Genomic DNA, 8,548 nt, shown 5'->3' on the forward strand with positions numbered 1-8,548 from the left:
TCTGCACAGTTGCATTTTCAGCAGCGAGTTGCTAAGTCAACCAGAGGTGATTATCAAATCCAGGAATGCTAGGTTGATACTTGTGTCCTCGTGGAGAAGAACATTCTTCCAAAGTTATCTTGGAGACAGTTTGAGATGGCCTGCCTGCTTATGACCACTTAAGATGCACCTGTTCACTTTCCCAGCTGAGTCTATATATACAGACCATAGCGCTGTTTGGATGTGTGTTGTTGCAATCAATCTTGGGGCTTCCATTCGTTCTTGTCAGCCAAGTCACCAGGCATCTTTGATTGACAAATAAAGTTCTGTGATATCTACCGTTGTAGAGAAGAACGCATATTGAGAAAGACCAAGATCAGGATGCCACCACGGATTGCCCAGATGACACAAGCAGGCAGTTAGGTAAGTGGGCTAGTTGTGGGGCATCTCCAAAGAGAACCTGGAAACATTGCATTTTACTGCCAACTGCTCCACAGGAGCTGCTGAGTGGCTGCGGTTGCATTCTACAGGGGATGTCCCATTGTGCAACTGTAAGAATGTGAATCAGGGTGTTGCTGAACAACAGCATGTGCTCAGCAAACCTTCCATTGATGAATGAAGGTTAAGAAAACATGCAAGGTACACACACAGAAGTGTACTCACATGCATAAATATGTGTGCACACACGTAACGTATACATGGAACTGCTCAAGTAAGTTGAACCAGAAGATTTGATGAATCGATATGATTTATCTGTAGACTTGGCTGATTAAAATTATTTGGAATGGATTGTGATGTTGGTTGGGTTTGGATGGGTTGCTGCATTGTTTCACTCACCGTGTCTAATAATTATAACCTATATGTTGTGGAAGCAGCACTTAAAGGAACACTGCCTGAATTTCAACCAGCTTTGTATCATTACAAAATCAGTAGTATATCAGAAAACTGTAAACAGTTTTGCAGTCATTCATTTGAGTTATTGAGAGTTGATTTCAATGAAGTTTTGGACCAGTGATGTAGTGCATGAATGACATCACTGGTCCACGGTGTCCTGGGGAACGGATATGAAATGGCTGCGGAACGACACCCACATTGATGGACGGACAACCGCAGTGTTGGCGCAGCGCAGAGCTCTGCTATCAGTGATTGGCTGTTTAGAACGTAGCCCTCCTGAAAATACCAGGCGCTCAGTCAAAAGGCCTCAGGTATGTCTGGGTTGACCATGACTGTTGAGCTGAACAAAGCAGAGATCTGCCCCAAAAACCAGACAGGCGAAACTCAGCAGCGAAGTTGCTTGAGTGACATCACTCATGACATCATCACTGATTTTTTTGGGGGTGTCATCATCACTGATGACAACACTCACTGATGACATCACAATTCCTTGAGTGACACCACTGATGACATCATCACTGATGACATGTTCACAATTGCTCGAGTGACATCACTGATTACATCATCGGTGACATCATCAGTGGGAAGCAGGGATGCTGATGATGTCACAATGGCTCTGTGAGTGTGAAGGCCTAATACAAATGTAAAATATAACTGTAGTGCCCTCTGTGGGCAGCCCCCCCCCCCCCTTTTTTTCTCTCTCTCTCTTTGCACCAGATTCATTCCAGACCACTGAAAAATGTTTTGGCAAATTTAGGAGGCGATCGGAGGAACGGCTGGGGAGATACATTTGCTCAGACAGACAGACAGACAGTGATTATATAGTAATAATAATAATAATAATAATAATAATGGCAAATACTGTACAAGTAGTGTCCAGCAGCAGAGCTGCCCGGCTGTTCAACTGACCAGGATCTTCACTGTTGTTGATATGATGAGATGCAAGTTTTGAATGCACAACACATTGTAGGATGATGATCCATCTGGTCTTGAATTGTCACGTACCTTTTGAAAAAAATCGAATCAGATCTCGCCTATAGGGCACCTGCCAATGGAAGGACTGGTGGACGACGGAGCTGGTTGGAGAACCGGTGCGACAGTGCTACTACTTCAAGGTAGGGCTTGCCTTCTCGGTTAAGCCACGGCCATATTGATGCTAATCATCAGCCCAAAACACTCGTTCACTCATTATGTTATGGTATCCGCTTTGATGGTGTTGTTCAATGTAAACCCTCGATAAGAACGAGTGAGCCAAAGATAGTTATAGACAAGAAGCACATCAAAGCTGGGCACTGTCTGAAACACTATGGATCTTGAAAAGTACATATTGGTCTAACCTTAGCAGGTACATCATGGCACTTGCAATGGAAAAAGCCTTCCAGAAGAACACGAGCGGTGCTGGCCGGTGATTGGCAGGGCCCTCTGCAGAGCAGACGGCCTGGCCCACGGTTAGGGGTTTTCCTCCTCCACAGCTGGAAAGAGGGAGAGGTGTGGGTGAGGAGGCTGTAGGAGGGTGAGCGAGGTAGAGAGAGAGCACAAGTGAATGAAAAAAGAGAGAGGCCAGTGGAGAGCGAGAGGCAAGCGGAGAGCAAGAGCCAGCGATTTGCTCTGCTGTTGCAGGGGGATCCTTAATAAACACATCCATAAACTCACTCTCTCCCCCACTGCTGGTCTCTCTCCTGCCGCTGGTCTCTCTCCTGGCCAGGCCGATCCACAGCCGGGATGGAGTGGAGGGTGAAGGCGGCCAAACTCAGTTGGTACACGGTACATCTTTTCACTGTTGGAATCTACTCTACACACTTTTCTATGGAAACTGACCTATGAGTGACAGGTCTGGAACGACCTGTCAGACAAGGTCAGCCTAGTCAGCTCACTGTCCTCCCTTAAAAATGCACTTTTTAGTCTTGCTTTACATGGGCTATTTTGTACTTGAACTATATTGTCTGCATTTTGTTTTATTCTCTTTGTTTGCATATTTTAACTTTAATAGTTTATTCTTATTTATTTATTTATTTATTTATTTATTTATTTATTTACATTACAATATTTTTGGACAATAAATACATATTTTTGGATTGGAGCTGCCAATATCAATATTCAATAGGTTGATATTTAATTGATTCCCCACCCCCTCTCAAAAAATTACAATTATGATTACAATTTACAATTATATAATTGTAATATTATATTATAATTATATTATTATTCTATCTATCTACCTATCTATCTATCTATCTATCTTACTATTCTATCTATCTATCTATCTATCTATCTATCTATCTATCTATCTATCTATCTATCTATCTATCTATCTATCTATCTATCTATCTATATATCTATCTATCTATCTATCTACCTATCTATCTATCTATCTATCTATCTATCTATCTATCTATCTATCTATCTACAGCATCTATCTACCTACCTACCTACCTATCTATCTATCTATCTATCTATCTATCTATCTATCTATCTATCTATCTATCTATCTATCTATCCATAAGATGATGGGTAGACTTTCCTATGGCCTTGACCTGGAAACACCCTGTCTGTAACCTGTTGAACCCCCCCCCTTCCCACACACACACACACACACACACACACACACACACACACACACACACACACACACACACACACACACACACACACACACACACACACACACACACACACACACACACACACACACACACCCTTTCAGACACTGCAGCTGTCCATGCTCCCTCCGGGGTCAAAGGGGACATCCTAACGCTCGTCCCCCTTGAGACTGGCACCTGTTGGCCCCGTCTTAGCCCGGCCTTCATAAAGCCAACAGAGAATTCAATAAAGTGGGCTTAGAGCCACGAGGCCTGATGGTGCCTCTGTTCGCCTCGTTTTCCGCTCCTTTCTCCCTTCTCCTCCTCCTGCATGTTTCTTTGCAAACTGCCAAGTGAAGCAAATGTGTGAAATATCACAAAAAGAAAAATCTGAATTTGGTGCATCTTCTTAAGCTGGGTTGAAGCAATTACCACGGATAAGTAGTAAATATGTTTATGCTCTAATGGGGATCAGCTCAAGTCTTTCTGCAAGTGGTTCCAGGTTGCAGGAGCGGAGAACATAAAGCACCGTTTGGCAAATTCAGTGCAAACGTTGAGAGGACGCACAGTAAGAAGAGGGTGTCATTTGAACTCAAGCAATAATTATTAGTTTTGAGAGAGAAATACCCCCAAAGGTAAGAGGAGAGCAGACCAAGAATGGACTTATACATGAATATGTACCAATGAATGAGTCTGTGCAAGGCCAATGAAGGCCACTGACTACTTAACAGCTAACGCCCAGTTCAGGTCATATCACAGTGCACGCCCCCTTTCTTTGAGGTTGTATAACCCATTCATTGTTAGGCTCGCCCCCTTTCTCTGATGCCGTCTTCTCACCCATTCACAGTTGTGCTGTGTATGTGCCATGTGTCATTCTCAGTTGCTGATCATCATTGCTGAAGCAGTTGTTTTCACCCCACCTCCTCCCCTAACCACCACCATCGTCATGACTCCTGATTGAAGAATTCCCTATGGGGGATTTCTTATCCTATTCTTCACTGACGACGCCCTCTCATCATATCATGGAGTCATACGCCAAAATTAATTTGTTGTATCATTAAAGCTTGTTACATTTTCTACTAGTCTCTCATGATTGAAATGGCGAGTGAGATCTTTGCAGCCTTTAGCAAAACCTCAGAGCGCTGTGGTGCACCCTATCCAGGCCATGCGATTTTACTGTAACAACTATTAGACAGTTGTCCATTTCCATTCCATTCTTTTCTATTTCGATCACATCAGAATATGCAGACATACTTGAAGCACAGCGGTCTGCCCCTAGAGGATGCAGCAGCAGCAGCAGCAGCAGCAGCAGCAGACTGTCTATGCTGAGACTTGTTAAGGAGTGGAAAGAGTTGTGGGGGGAATTGGCAAGCGACTTGTCTTCCTGTCTGGACGTAAAAAGGTGTGAATCTATCTTTAGGGCTCGATGAAAACAACAACAACGCAAAAGCATGTAAAAGCATCACCTGGCTGTCAATATAGAAATGTTGCCGGTAGACATGTCAATCTTAATGCCACACCTTTTGTATGGGTTTATCTGAAAGGGGCAGGCAGACAATGACATGATTGATAACAGACTTATGTGTTTTAATACCTGTAAGAGGGTTTAAGTGCCATCGCTGCAGGGGACCTTTGCCCTGTGGGTTCCAGTCAGGGATTTGAACCAGCGACTGTTACAGATACTAGAGGTATCTATTAGCATGCCAATCTGTCATCCTTTGTCCGACTAACCTGTTCTGCTCGCTGCGGTCTGATCGCTCGCTCCCTCATATATCGCGCTCTTATTTTTAGATTAATGTGCACTTCAGCTGTCCAAAAGTATAATTAGTGAGCCTATTGAGGAGCTGACAGGCCGGAGCTGCAGGAAGATTGGTCTGGCTGTGACTCTGACAATGTGTGAGTCACCGCGCTGATCCCCTGCTTCATTACAGCAAATCCCTGCCACAAAGAAGACCAACGAAGAAGAGATTTACCCTGGGAGGTCTGCCGCGGGGGGGAAAAAACCTAATGTGCCTGTGTGTGTGTGTGTGTGTGTGTGTGTGTGTGTGTGTGTGTGTGTGTGTGTACATGTGCGTGTGCGTGCCTGCCTGCGTGCATGCGTACAGCATGTGTTTGTCTGTGTTTGTCTGTGTGTGAGTGTGTGTGTGTGTGTGTGTGTGTGTGTGTGCGTGCGTGCATGCGTACAGCATGTGTTTGTCTGTGTTTGCCTGTGTGTGAGTGTGTGTGTGTGTGTGTGTGTGTGTGTGTGTGTGTGTGTGTGTGCGCGTGCGTGTGTGTGTGTCATAACTTAAAATGTTTCCAATCTTTTTTCTGTCTTTTTCTGTTTCTTCACCCCGCCCACCCCTGCTGCCCCCCTGTTTCTCACACACACTTTCACTCAGTCCCACTCACTCACTCACTCACTCTCTCTCTCTCTCTCTCTCTCACACACACACACACACACACACACACACACACACACACACACACACACACACACACACACACACACACACACACACACACACACACACACACATTCACACACCCCTCCTCTCGACGTATAATTAACTACAGTTGTTAATGGGCTCAAGAAGAATTTGACTTGTAAGCCGATCCTACAATTAGGGCTTATTGACTTTGCATAAATGTTGGGGGCTGCTCTCCCCAGGGGCGTGGGGTGAAAGAAGGCCGTCTTTGAGGGGCTGCCAGGCCTGGCCGGACCCCCTGAGATGGTGGAGGGCGGGGGGGTGGGGTGTGTGTGGAGAGGTGAGGTATCCCTTCCAAAAATCTTCCCGGGCATCCTTTGGGGTCACACAGGACATCGGGTTAACCTCAGGAAACTCCAATGAAACCCCATAGCCCAGCACTTCCCAAACCCGGGTCCCATGCAGCAAAATGAGGAATTATGTGAATTATATGATTATATCATGGAGCTGGCAGGAGAGGTCATGTTTGTTTTTGTCCCTGTTTGTCTGTCTGTCTGTTTGTGCGTCCGCAGGATATCTCAAAAAGTTATGAACGGATTTGCACAAAACTCTGAAATGAAGGAATAAACAAATTCAATAAGAAATATAGGAATAGATAAATCAATGATTGAATCAATAAATGGTAAAATAAATATAAGTGCGTAAATTAATAAATAAAAACACAAAAACAAAATGAATAGATCACATTTATTTATTTATTCATTCATTCATTTATTTATGTATTTATTTGTTGTATTTATTGAGGCACATTCGATTTCCATTCCTCAAGCAGCTAATGAGGGGAGTCAGTGGGCATGGTAATGTGTCATTAAGCATTAGTAATCAAACTTGTGTGTGGGGGGGACTTCCGGCCCCCTCGCTCGGACCACACTCGGACCACACCTGGGGTCTCGGCAGTGGAGCAGAACATTCATTTGGTCTTCTGGGCCTTCTGGGCAGACTTGGTGATTTTACCTGCGGTGACATTCTTCTTCTCCACTCCCCTGACCACACCGACGGCCACGGTCTGACGCATGTCGCGCACGGCAAAACGACCCAGTGGAGGATACTCAGAGAAGCTTTCAACACACATGGGCTTGCTGGGGATCATTTGAACAATGGCAGACTCTCCTGACTTGAGAGCCTTGGGGCTGTCCTCCAGCTTCTTGCAAGAGCGCCGGTCAATCTTCTCCTTGAGCTCTGCGAATTTGCAGGCAATGTGGGCCGTGTGGCAGTCCAGCACAGGAGTGTAACCAGCACTGATCTGGCCCGGGTGATTCAGGATGATCACCTGTGCGGTGAAGCTGACAGCCTCCTGGGGCGGGTCGTTCTTGCTGTCGCCGGCCACGTTGCCGCGGCGGATGTCCTTGACCGACACGTTCTTGACGTTGAAGCCCACGTTGTCGCCGGGGAGGGCCTCGGTCAGCGTCTCGTGGTGCATCTCCACAGACTTCACCTCAGTGGTCAGATTGACGGGGGCAAAGGTCACCACCATGCCGGGCTTTAGGATGCCCGTCTCCACACGGCCCACAGGCACTGTTCCAATACCTGCGATCTTGTAGACGTCCTGCAGGGGCAGACGGAGAGGTTTGTCTGTGGGACGGGATGGGGGCTGGATGGCGTCCAGAGACTCCAGCAGTGTGACGCCTGAGACATTTCCGTCTTTCCTGCTGATCTTCCAGCCCTTAAACCAGGTCATGTTGGGGCTGGCCTCAAGCATGTTGTCTCCGTTCCAGCCAGAAATGGGCACAAAGGCTACAGCGTCAGGACTGTAGCCAATCTTCTTGATGTAGGTGCTCACTTCCTTCACAATTTCTTCATATCGCTTCTGGCTGTATTTTGGCTCAGTGGAGTCCATCTTGTTGACGCCGATAATGAGCTGCTTCACGCCCAGCGTGTAGGCCAGGAGGGCGTGCTCGCGGGTCTGCCCGTTATTGGAAATGCCTGCCTCAAACTCTCCCACGCCGGCAGCCACAATCAGCACAGCACAATCTGCCTGTGAGGTCCCGGTGATCATGTTCTTGATGAAGTCCCTGTGCCCGGGGGCGTCGATGATGGTCACGTAGTACCTGCTGGTTTCAAACTTCCACAGTGAGATGTCGATGGTGATGCCACGCTCACGCTCTGCCTTCAGCTTGTCCAGCACCCAGGCGTACTTGAAAGAGCCCTTACCCATCTCAGAGGCTTCCTTCTCAAACCTCTCAATGGTTCTCTTGTCGATGCCACCACACTTGTAGATGAGGTGGCCGGTGGTGGTGGACTTGCCGGAGTCCACATGGCCGACCACTACAATGCTGATATGGAGCTTCGCCTTTCCCATTTTGGCTGTAGTCACAAGACAGTAGCCTCTCGCAAAGGAAATCACAAGAAAAAGGGTCCGCCACTTATATAGCTTCAGCAGGAGGGGTTTATGACATCACTGATGATGTCACAATGTCATGACATCTTCAGTGATGTCACTTGAGCAATTGTGATCTCATAATGTCATGACATCATCAGTGATGTCACTCGAGCAATGACTGTTGACAGTTATGTCAATAGTGACATAATCAGTGATGTCATAAATCACCTAATGATGTCACAATGTCCATAGACATGATGACATCATCAGTGACATCCCAATGTGGGACAACAATTGTGATTGTATAT

At 46.3% G+C, this 8,548-nt stretch overlaps 1 pseudogene across 1 annotated transcript; it reads right to left on the reverse strand.

Moving 5' to 3' along the window:
* Positions 1-6,830: 6,830 nt before the first annotated feature.
* LOC310783604 (elongation factor 1-alpha 1 pseudogene) lies at positions 6,831-8,219 on the reverse strand (annotated as a pseudogene). The gene has a single exon. The product of its transcript is annotated as an elongation factor 1-alpha 1 pseudogene (transcript).
* Between the last annotated feature and the right edge of the window lie 329 nt (positions 8,220-8,548).

This window comes from Poromitra crassiceps (assembly GCF_964638095.1).
Source record: "Poromitra crassiceps genome assembly, chromosome: 10".
In the NCBI taxonomy this organism is placed as follows: Eukaryota; Metazoa; Chordata; class Actinopteri; order Beryciformes; family Melamphaidae; genus Poromitra; species Poromitra crassiceps.